This window comes from Delphinus delphis, chromosome 3 (assembly GCF_949987515.2).
Source record: "Delphinus delphis chromosome 3, mDelDel1.2, whole genome shotgun sequence".
Classification (NCBI taxonomy): Eukaryota; Metazoa; Chordata; class Mammalia; order Artiodactyla; family Delphinidae; genus Delphinus; species Delphinus delphis.
The window spans coordinates 136,134,201-136,146,643 of NC_082685.1; positions in this window are offsets into that span (position 1 = coordinate 136,134,201).

The following is a 12,443-nucleotide window of genomic DNA, read 5'->3' on the forward strand; positions in this document are numbered from 1 at the left end:
GGATTCAGAGTTGACTACATCTCCTCTGTTTGCAGCTATTAACTTACATCAGGAATTCATATAGTATATCAGTTAAAGAATGAGGATTTGACTACCTAGGCTTGAGTTTCAGCTTCTCCACTTATTAGGTGAATGAACATGGGCAAGTGTCTTAATATCCCTGTGCATTCACAATCCCCTAAAGATAATGAAGATAGTAATATTTGTGACATTTAGTGAAATAGTGCCTGTAAATCACTGCACTCTGTGCCTAGTACTTTGTGTACACTCAATAATGAAGATGATGATGATGATGATGATGCGAGATTTTTTTTTTAGAGAAGAGGGATGAGTATTTTTGCTGGGTCAGTGGTCTAGGGAAAGATGGGGGGCAAGGGTATAAGATGGAGGATCATAGATAAGTATAATCCTCCTGCGTGGCCCTATCAAAAGGAGCAGCAGATGTTGAGGAATAGGGGCCAGATCAGAAGTAGAAGGACATAAAGACACATGTCACACAGTGACCTTGCCTGAGAGTCTGGACTGAGGGTGAGACATTTTTGGGGGAACTCCTCAAAATAGCTGGAGTATATATTTTCAATGGAATTAAAGCATTACATGAGCAGATGGGCACAAGATGAGAAACTTGTGGTTTGGGGAATTAACATGATTTGATATTAGTATGATTTAATTTGAACCACAGGTAAGGCCTGATATTATTTGGTTTATATAAAAAGGAACATTTATACAATAAAATGTTAAATTTTTATATGTTATAATTACTGTATATGCTCATTTCTATATTTCTTTTAACACATTTTTAATCCTTTTTTATGTGCATTCTTAATTATTTTGTGAACCCATTAGCTAGTCTCCTTTTTGAGAGGAAGGAAAAATAAAAGAGTGTGTTTTAGGTTCCTACTAGAGTACTAAAAACCGCTCCCTTGACAATGATCAATATATATTAACTGACTTATTTCAGAAAAGATTTAAGGCAATATATAAATATACCTGTGGAACCACAAGATTTAAAAAATTAAGTGAAGAAGTTTAATGTGAAAAAGAAAACACAGGCAAGAAAATTAAATTAAAATTAGGATAAAGATTGTACCCAAAATTTCTTGTATATTTTCTAGGATTATGTTATACCTTTGATTGTATGCTTTATAGTAGCCAAGATAAAACTGCAATCTTGATCAGTTATATGCATCAACATCCACAAAATCAAAACTAATTTTCCTGAAGACATATAATTAATCCTTCTATTAAAACCTGAGGGAAACTTCTTCCATAAAAATGAGGCCATGCTGTATAGTGAGCATCAACCATATTGTAAATATGATGATGAGATTCTTAGAGATGTTTATTCTAAGTTTAAGCATAGGCTGAGGGATAATATGAAAGCCAAGATTACTAAATTCTAGTCTTTGAGGGACCAAAAAATGTTGCATGTGTCTCAACTCCCTGCAAGTCTGGCTTCATCCCAGGATATCATTTAGAATGTTTAGAGCAATCAGGCAATCTTTAGGAATGTCTTAGTTTACAATCAGGACTATTAAATTTTGTCAGAAAAAATTTCAGGTTATAGTCCTCTACAATGCCCTAGAAAGTTGAGGTAATTGTCAAGTATATTCCAATAAAAGAACAACAGTAACATCAACAAAAATGTCACTGTTGTCTTAATTAAGATCTTTTTGATTAGGGTTGTATCAGGCAGAATGCTGTGAAGGCCCTACAATTACTGCCTACAGTCACTTTCAGTTTAATCTCTTCCACTTAAATGTGGGCAGGGTATGTGAATATGATGGCTATCACTCCTGTGATTAGGTTATGTAACTTGGCAGGCAAAGGTGAAAAGATTTGCATTAAGTCTGTAAACAGGTGATGTTAATACGATCAAAAGGAAGATAATTCTGGGTGAGTCTCAAGCAAGCTTTTTCTAAAGGACTCAGAGTACTATTTGGTAATGTATATATGTCCATGCCAATCTCTCACTTTGTCCCAGCTTACCCTTCCCCCTCCCCATGTCCTCAAGTCCATTCTCTAGCAGTTCTGTGTCTTTATTCCCATCCTGCCCTAGGTTCTTCATGACCATTTTTTTTTTTTTTTTAGATTCCATATATATGTGTTAGCATACAGTATTTGTTTTTCTCTTTCTGACTTACTTCACTCTGTATGACAGACTCTAGGTCCATCCACCTTACTGTAAATAACTCAATTTCATTTCTTTTTATGGCTGATCCACTCGGTGCTTTGTGACCACCTAGAGGGGTGGGATAGGGAGCGTGGGAGGGAGGGAGATGCAAGAGGGAAGAGATATGGGGATGTATGTATATGTATAGCTGATTCACTTTGTTATGAAGCAGAAACGAACACACCATTGTAAAGCAATTATATTCCAATAAAGATGTTAAAAAAAAAAAAAAAGACTCAGAGTAACAGCTGCAGACCAAGAAACTGCTTTCCTTGGCCATGAAGAAGCAGTTTTCCCTTTTGTGCATCTTGTACATGAAGGTGGTCTGTAGGATATGAGAACAATCCCTGGCTAACAGCCAGAAAGAAAACAGGAACCTCAGTCCTACAACCACAAGAAGCTGAATTTTGTCAACAACTTGAATGAGCTTGGAAAGGCACTTCCCCAGTCAAGACTCCAAGTGAGAACATAGCCCACCCATTGATTTCAGTTTTCTAAGACCTCTCAAGCAGAGAACACAGTTGGACTATGGTCATACTTTCATCTTACAGATCTCTGAGATGATAGGTAGATACAGTTTTGTGGTAATTTGTTACACAATAAACACAAATACAAGGGTATTTAAACCAAAATAATAACTAAACAGAAACTCCCCACCCTCTCCTATATGAGAAAAAAAAAGCTTATCTCCAAATTTATTTAGATACATTACTAATCAAAATCTGATATAAATTATAAACAATAGGCTAACAGAAGATTAAATGATTGTTGAGCAATCATGTTTTTCAATTTTTAAATAATATTTCCTTGAAATAAACTGATAGAAGGTTCAGAGATGTGGCAATGATAAAATACTTGATAAATACTTGATAAAATACAATGATAAAAAGCTTTGAAAATTAAAACAACACAGCAGAGGGACCTTCTGAGGTTTCTGTTTAGATACCGTGGATTTCAGCAATTTCTATCTCTAATAACTTCTTGGAAAGAGTGAAACATAGATTAAAAAAAAAGAATGAGGAGTTATTAGATGTCAAACATTTTAAGAAATCTGTTGACCTGATTTAGGGTGTAAGCAAAGCATAATATGATGTATAAAAATACATTTAGATGCATGCAATGAACGTAGTTAGTGATAACAGTTTGAATATTTTGAAGGATTTCTATGGGGAGAATAGCCAGGAAGAATGAGGATAATTAGGAAGTAGTTCTCTGAAATATCCCATGGTTATTTTTTTAAAGGCAGGGTTAGGGGGAGAATAATCTGGTGTCAAGAAAAATAGCAGTAGTGGCTCGATGCAAAAGCCAGACTGACTCAGCCAAATTGTTGAGTAAATGTTGATCAGAATGAGACTTTTATTCATAATGGTTAATAAGTACCTAATTAAATCAGTTAGGAGGATCCATTGACCCTAGAACTCCCTCCGGCTTTGTATAACCTCTTGCCTGGTCTTTGGGAGGATGCAGCTTTGCCCTATGGACAGCGGTCAAATGTTAATGGGCCATATGCACTGATGAGTAATGCTTCCTATAATAAGGAGGCTGCCCGGAATACATACAAACACAAACAAACCCTTTGGTTGCAGGGAATCTGAAAATGTGATTGCAAGCAGTTGCTCCCTCCAACAATAAAAACCTTGTAATGGGGCCCTGTGCCATGGTCCCCTTGAGCTGGCTAGGCTGCTTGTGGCTTTGGGCCTTACTCTACTCTGACAGCTAATATACACATGCTAATGCAATTACAGAAAGAAAGGGAATTCAGAGGAGAGACATGATACAAGGTGATCAAGCCCAAAACAAGGGAAAAAAGAAGTAAAGACAGGGTTTAAGGCACATTTTCTTTCAGACTTCTAGATGCAACAATCCTCTTGACAAGAGGGAATTAGAATGTTATAACCATGTATTTTCTGCTAAAAAAAAATCAAACCTATATTATACTTTTAATAATTAATCAGTCTAAGTCTTCCACTGCGTGAAAATTGGCAGCAGAACTGTTTTCACAAAGCTACATATGAATCACGTGTTAATTTTTTTTTTTTTTTTTTTTTTTTTTTTTGCGGTACGAGGACCTCCCACGGCTGTGGCCTTTCCCGTCGCGGAGCACAGGCTCCGGAGGCACAGGCCCAGCGGCCATGGCTCACGGGCCCAGCCGCTCCGCGGCATGTGGGATCCTCCCCGACCGGGACAGGAACCCGTGTCCCCTGTATCAGCAGGCGGACTCTCAACCACTGCGCCACCAGGGAAGCCCACGTGTTAATATTTTTAAGCAATAATTATTTTTATCGTGGAAAGGGTTGATTGAATCTCTAAGGGCTAATTCCTTTTGATGTGGTAAAGATTTTTACAGTAATTTCTCATTTTTTCTCATAGAAACCTTATGAGGTAAATATGACTAGAATCATTATTTTTATTTGAAAGACAGGAAAATTTGACTTAAGCACTTAAGAAACAGCTGAGGTGGTATGGAGAAGCTAGTGAGAGAAGCTAGATTTGCTCCCAAGACAATACTTTTTTGTCACAGGATGACATTTTCTTGCTTAAAAAAATATAAATCATTATTACTATGGTCAAGAGAAAGCCATTTCACAGGAACATTATTAATTTCATTTCTAACTATAATACTGTGATATTGGCGATAAAGCAATTTAGCTTTGTTAGGTGCAGTAGAAAAAAAGTACAGGCAGTGAAAGCCATTCTGTAATTAACAGTCATAGATTTCTGACTTACTCTCCACCTCTTGCCAAGCACAATTAACTCTTCAGCATACTGAGTTTTAGTGAAACAAATAGCCTCTTTAATGTAGAGTGCTTATTTGACAAACTGAATAACAATACAGTGAAATACACTGAAACTGTATAGTTGATTTTGACATTTGCAGATTTTTGATACTTACTTTTGACTATGAGTGAGCTTGACGATATATGATGTGGATTTCTAATTTCATCAGGTAGCCTTTTGTATCATCTGCATGGATAACCTGGTAAAGGAGTAATTGTGTCTAGTACTATATTCTATTGACCTTTTGGGATGATATAAAATCACCTTTAAGTATCTTAGGACTATTAATATAAATGCAGTTTTACAGTACTGCAGATGTGTTAAGGCATTCAATAATAATGCAAATGTTGGATAAACAAGCTTTTTCTATATTAGGGAGAAACAGAAACAATTTTAAATGTTAGTGTAAATTAAGTTTGGGGTTTTTTTAGTATGTAGTTTTAAAAACTTCACCCTATGTATTCTTTCTAGGTCACCAATAATATGTGTGTGTGTGTGCAAATCCCAAAGGCCTTTTTTTGTTGTTGTTCTCATCTCTTTGATGATTCTATATCCTCTGAAATTGGTGACTCCACCCTTCTTGAACTGCCTTACTTCACTTGCTTCTGTGAAATAATGTCCTACTTTGCTTCCTGCTTCCTTGATTAATCCTTCTTTGTTTCCTTTTCTGGCTTCTCTTTAACCACTGAGATGTCCCAGTTTCAGTTTGGGGAACTTGGTCCTCTTATATGTATTTGTTTCTCAGCTATGTTGATGACTTTCAAATCTGCATTTCCAGAATTTTCTCATCTAGTCTTTGGCTCTCTCTATTACCTTCTGATATTTTAAGATGGGTTCTCTGCAAACTCAGTGTTCAAAGGTGAACCTATGATCTTCTTCACTTTATGTCCCTCAATCGGTTCTTACCTGGGACTGAAGATAAGTTGCCTAATTCATACCTTTCTTTGACATATGTAATTAGTAAGTAATCAAAGCGCATCCATGTTTTATTGGAATTTTTAATCCAATTTTACTTCCATCCAGATACATTTCTGCACTAGAATTATTTAGAGGAATTCCCTCTTGAAAAATCAATGCCAGCCTGATTTTTGACCTACCACTCTGATAAGCTTTCTCTTCTACTCAGAAACCTGCAATAGCTCCCTATTTCTTATCAAAGTAGGTTTGACCTGGGTTTAAGGCTTCCTTACCTGATCCTACCCTACCTGTCCTGCCTTCTTCTCTTTATTGTCTTGTATACACATTTCTCTTCTACCAGGAAAGACTCCTTTGTTTCCTCCAGTGAGCAGACCACTCTCATTCCTAACTCTATGTCATTGCTTTGATGGTTGACTTGCCTGGCATCCTCCTTCATCTTCTTCACCTCTGCATCTGTCATCTATCTTCCAAGTTCCAGCTCAAGTCCAACTTCCTAATTACAGTAGTACTCTGTAAATATGATCTTCTCTGATGTCGCTCAAAATTTAATATGATGTAAAGGGTATATCCTACAAGATATCACTGAATCATGTTGTTTAATATAGTTTAGTTTAGATTGGGAATCCCTGGAAGCAGGAGATATGGTTAATAAGTGATGTGTCAGACACTGGCTCCTAGATTAACTTATACAAAACAGATGGTCAGTCATTAATTGTTGATTGAAAACTGGTTTCTCGGATTTCCCAGTCATTCATGTTATTTCAATATCACACCTGGTCATTTGGAAAAATAAAATGGTACCTCAAAGCTTTAAGTATAAATGTAATTATGTTCTCTTGTTTAGTTAAGAACACAGCTTTCAAGTTCACCTTTGGGAAAAGAGAATAAACATTAAACCCTTGATTTTTTAATTAATGGAAATTATTTCACAAGTCTGGTCCTTAGTTTAGTCTAATTTATTAACAGGAAACACCTGAGACTAATTGCTTTCTGGTCTGCAGAATCCTGCTTTATTATTTTTTTAGACTTCTATTTAAATATACATATAGCTTTGATGAATACATAATCACTTATGGTTAGAAAATATAGCACTCTTTTTTTCTATGGCTGATTGAAATTCTTTAATTAAAGGTGATTTAAATTTGGAAATTCAAGATGTTACGAATTAAATTCTATTGTACTTAAAGGAGAAGGAAAACATTTGAAGTACTGCTCTGGGTGTTCTACAAACTATGGAAAAAAATGCTCAGTATAATCTTAATTTATTCATCAAACTGAAACTTCTTTTGTGGCTTTATAGAAGTAAATTTGTACTTTGTACCTGTAGCTAAGTAGTTTATGTTCTTCCAGATTTCTCATAAAGTTCTTTTATTTAATGCTTCAGATTTTTTAGGCATACCTCAAAAAATCTTGAGTAGCATATCTTTTATACATCAACATGAGTTCAAACAGTTGTTTTTGTTTAATTCTTGCAAATTCAACATAAGAATAGAGATTCCATCGCCAAATGTTATAGGGTTTTGGTGGGGATGCTGTGAAAGCAACTCTTAGCTCTCTCATAAAGTAGAAGAGCACTCCTAATAGAATCCCCAGCTGAGTAAGAGTGAGTGTGACACATTATCTGTGGGCTGTGACCTTACATTATTTGAAGATCAAGTTGCTTCTCAGTGGAAGGGTGACATATTTGGCGGCACTTTAGGGCACTTCTCAGGACTTCCGCTTTATGTTTGGCAAGGATACACTCTAGACATACCCAGTTTTTTATTTTTTTCAAGATTTGGTGGTGAGACATTGAGTGAGAAGAGGGGTGGTGAAACCTGAACCTCCCTTTATAGAAGTCTTTGATAAGTCTGATGTAGAGGAACACTCTAAGGAAAATAAATTTGGAGAATTAATTATCGCTTACACTAGTAGCACACAAATACATGCTACCTGAAAGAAATTGAAAAGATAAAGCTAAAATCCATTTTGAGAATATAATTTTCAGTTGTAGTCCCCTGTGTTATCAACTTGGTGTGTGAGCTTTTCCAATTAATTTAGGTGCATATATACGCCCTTATAGAAAATAAGTAACTTTGTTTTATAACTATACTTCTAACAATTTTATTGAGATATAATTCACATGTCATACAATTCAGTCATTTAAAGTGCACAATTCAATCGTTTTTAGTATGTTCACTGAGTTTTGTGTACATCACCATAACCAACACTAGAACATTGCTCCAAAAATAAATGCTGCTCCCACTAGCTGTTACTTTCCCAATCCCCAAGCCACAAACATACCCCTCAGCACTAGGCAACTACTAATCTATCTTTATAGATTTGCCTATTCTGAATATCTCATATAAATGAAACCATATGTGATCCTTTGTGATTGGCTTCTTTCATTTAGCATAGTTTTCAAGGTTAATCCATGTTGTAGCACACATCAGCACTTTATTTCATTTTATAACTGAATAGTATTCCATTGTATGAATATACATTTTATTTATTCATTCATCAGTTGATAGACGTTTAATTGTTTCTACTTTTTGGCTATTACTTATAATGCTGCTGTAAGCATTTGTGTACAAGTTTTTATGTGGACATACGTCTCCTTTTCTCTAGCCTAAATACCTAGGAGTAGAATCACTGGGTCATAATGGTAACTCTATATTTAATCTTTTGAGGAAATGCCAGACTGTTTTCAAAAGTAGATGTTCCATTTTACATTCCCACCAGCAGTGAATGAGGGTTCCAATTTCTCTTCATCCTCACCAATACTTGTTATCATAATTCTATCTTTAAAACATAACATTACATTTTTGGTTGTTTTACAATTTTCCTTTTTTTCTCAAGAATATCTGAAAGATCTAAATGTATACCTCATTTGTTTAATAACTGCAATTTCCTCCATACTATGGATATGCAATAATTTCTTTAGTCCTTCCTTTTTCCACAGACTTTCAATTTGCTTCAAATCTTTCACTGTTAAAAGTGATAATACCTATACAATGAAGATCCTTGTAAAAGAATTTTTCCTGTATATGTGAGAGTATTTCTCTAGAATCGGAAACTAGAAGTTGAATTGCTGGTACATAGAATATGCAAAATATTTTCTTTATATTATATACCAAAATAGTCAAAATATACTGTCAAATATGGCTGTTCAAAATACAGTCCTGCTGGCATCTGTTAACCATGCTTTCACCAATCTGTAACCTTATTAAACTATTTATGTTTTTGTAAATCTAATAGATTAAGGTGTATGTTATCTTAATGCGTTTCCCAGATTACCAGCTCTGAAACATCACTCATGTTTATTGGGCATTTCTTTTATGATCAGTTTTCTCTATCTCTTAGTGATATGTAGGTATTCAAATACATTTGCATATTAATCCTTCATCTGTAATATATTAGTTTGTTGCTTATCTTTTAATTTAGAAAGAAACTTTAGAAAGAAACTTTAAATTTATACATAATCAAATGTATCGACTTTCTCTTTTTTTTGTTTTTTTGTCTAATTAAAATTATTCCTACCCTAAATTTATAAATACATTTTCTTACACTTTTTCCAATACTTTTATAACTTTCATGATCAAATCTTTGAATATCTGAGATTAATTTTACTAAAAGGTATGAAGTAGGGATCTTTTTTTTAAAAGATAGACTATTCAATATAACTAAGAAAACTGTTTTGAGCAACTATGAAATGCTAGGCATAGTTCTAGGTAATGGGAATCCATTCAAAAGTATGACAAGTTGCTCCTATCAGAAAGCGTACATGCTGGCCAGCATTTTTCAGTGCCATATACTGACTAGGTCGTTCTTTCTCCACGAATTTGAAAAGTAATGTTTATCACATTTTAAAGACACTCACAGATATATATATATATATATATATATATATATATATATATATATGTATATATATATATATATATACATATATATATATATATATATATATATATATATATGGCAGCCATGGGAACACGTCACTTGAATCTGCTACAGAGACCATAGTTGATTTACAGTCCCAGCTGCCAACCCTTGGGATCTACCGCATTCCTCTGGCTAACTCCCAATCAATCCCTATCAGTGACTAAGCACAACAATGATGCTAACACAAGCTTGTTTCTGCGAGTCAAGGGAATCCTCAAATGGGCAACTTTGGCTCAAAGACTCCCCATTGCCCAGTTTGAAAATTCACTAGAAAATGTATTACAAAGGTGTTGCAGTCTGGGCTCTACCTACCAAAACTTCCTTCGTCCTTTCCTTTCACAGGCCTGCACTGCTGTACAAAGTCTTTCCCTGTCTACTCTTGCTTCTTCCACTTTATCCTTCCTATGGGTTCCCTTCCAGTAATTCTCTTGTATGTCTACTCCTTTCTTGGTGTCTGCTTCTCAGGGGATCTTGACTTACACAAATTGAATGACTAATGGCTCCGTCCTTGTCAGTACTGGCCAGAATCATGACAGATTAGCTGAGGAAGCCACTGCTTGAGGGAGTTGTAGAAAAGAATTCAGATCAGTGGGGGATAAGTTCAAGACAATAAATATGCACCTATCCCTGTCTCTGATGATTTTAAATGTCCCCTTTCTATTAAATGAGGGGTTTCTCATTGTTTTGGAATTATAATTATATAATAATAATATATAATAAAATATATTATATAATTAATACTGTCTAACCCATATACAGAGCTATTACCTGGAAGGACCCCTTCATCTCATGATGGTTGAGTGAACTTCTCTCCACCTGTATCAGGATGAGGACAGCCAGCACAAGGTCTTAAAACACAGTATGTGAACTTGGAAGTGCAATATTTTTTTCAAAGTGCAGAGAAGGGGTCCAGCTCCAGTGAGGTGGCCACCAACAATGAATGAGGAGGCAGCAGTGATTTGGGGTATGTGTCCTTCATCCCTAGGCTCAGGGTGAGATCCAGACTTCCCAGCCCCCTGACACTCATAGTAGAGGTGAAAAATAGATGTGGTAAGATATATCTAGACTCAGGGTCCTGATCGCAATTGTGTGGTCCAGGCCACTCCCTCCTTCCTTACAATGAACTTCTAGATTCTCATCAGACTGCTGAGAGCACATGGAATCTGTGAGGAACAGTTTTATTCAGAGCATGCTTAGCATAATTAGCTACAGGCAAACATCCAGCCAGCCTGTCGTGGGGGGCAAAACACTGGCCTGGTGAAATATGCCTTTGTTAAACTATTCCAGGGATCCAGCTGCTCCACGGATCATAGAATAGCTACCTTATTCCTTGCTAGGGGACCAACTTCTGTGTTGCCTGGGCAATGAAAAGAGGTCCATTTTCTAATTAAATATTGTTTGCGGGCCACCATTATAGATGGAGACTACCCTTCAATACTTGAACTGTGTGCAGGGGTATTTGTATTCGAACAACCAATGCTTCTACCTCAGTGGCGGAGTCATGACTAGGTTTTAATAAAAGAACTGGGGGTTGCTCCATTGGATAGGCCTCTTTACTATCCTAATACATCGTAAGGGAGTACAGTTATGGCATATCCTTTTCTGTCTTTTCTATGTCCTGCACCCTCTTCAAATATCTTTTAAAAAGTCATTTTGATCGTTGGTATCATTCAGTGATCTGAAACAGGGATCCACCCTTTGGTAACTTTTTTCCCTGGTTACTGTTTTCCATTTACAGGCCATTTCTGTCTGGATGATTCATTTCAAAAACTATATAATAACAAAAAACAAGGAATTCCATGGGTAATCTTATGTCATTTTCTCCCCAGTCCTTCCTTTAGCCTTCCATTCCTTAGCATTTTGAGAGTTCATTCCCTCAATTAATCTGTGATCAGCTATTCCAGTGACTGGCTATGCTGTCAGACATACTTTCCTGCTCAACAAGTAGGTCTTTCATATCCAGTCCTTTGATTCTCTTCCATAATGGCAAATTATATTGATTGTTCTTTCATATGCTATTTGTTGGATCCAATTTATTAACATTTTGCTGAAGAGTTTTGCAATATTTTTATCTGGTTTTTGTATTAGGGTAATGCTGGTCTCATAGAATAAGTTAGAAAGTGTTTGTTGTACTTCTATTTTCTAGAAGAGATTATGGAGAATTGGTATCATTTCTTCAATTCACCAGTGAACCCTCCAGTGAAACCATCTGAACTAGTACTTTTAAACTTGAAACTTAAACTTGTGGTCTAAGAACATACTTCATATGATTCCTAGTACTTTATATTTGGTAGTATGCTTTATAGCTCAGAATTTGGTATCTTGGTGAATGTGACTTTTTTCAATCTGTTGCACTTGTTCTTTTTTTCTATATTTCCTCTCTTTTTCTACCTTTTGTGGTTTTAATTGACATTTTATATGCTTTCATTTTTTCATCTTTCTTAGCCAATCAATTATACCTCTTAAAAAATTGAGTGGTTGCACTACATTTTGAAATTTATATATTTATCTAATCTAAATCCACCTTCAAAAAAGACTATTCCATTTCACATGTAATGCTGGTATTTATAACAGAATATTCCTAATTCCTTCCTCCCATTTCTTAGAATATTGCTGTCATTTATTTCATTTATCCATATGCTATAATCAT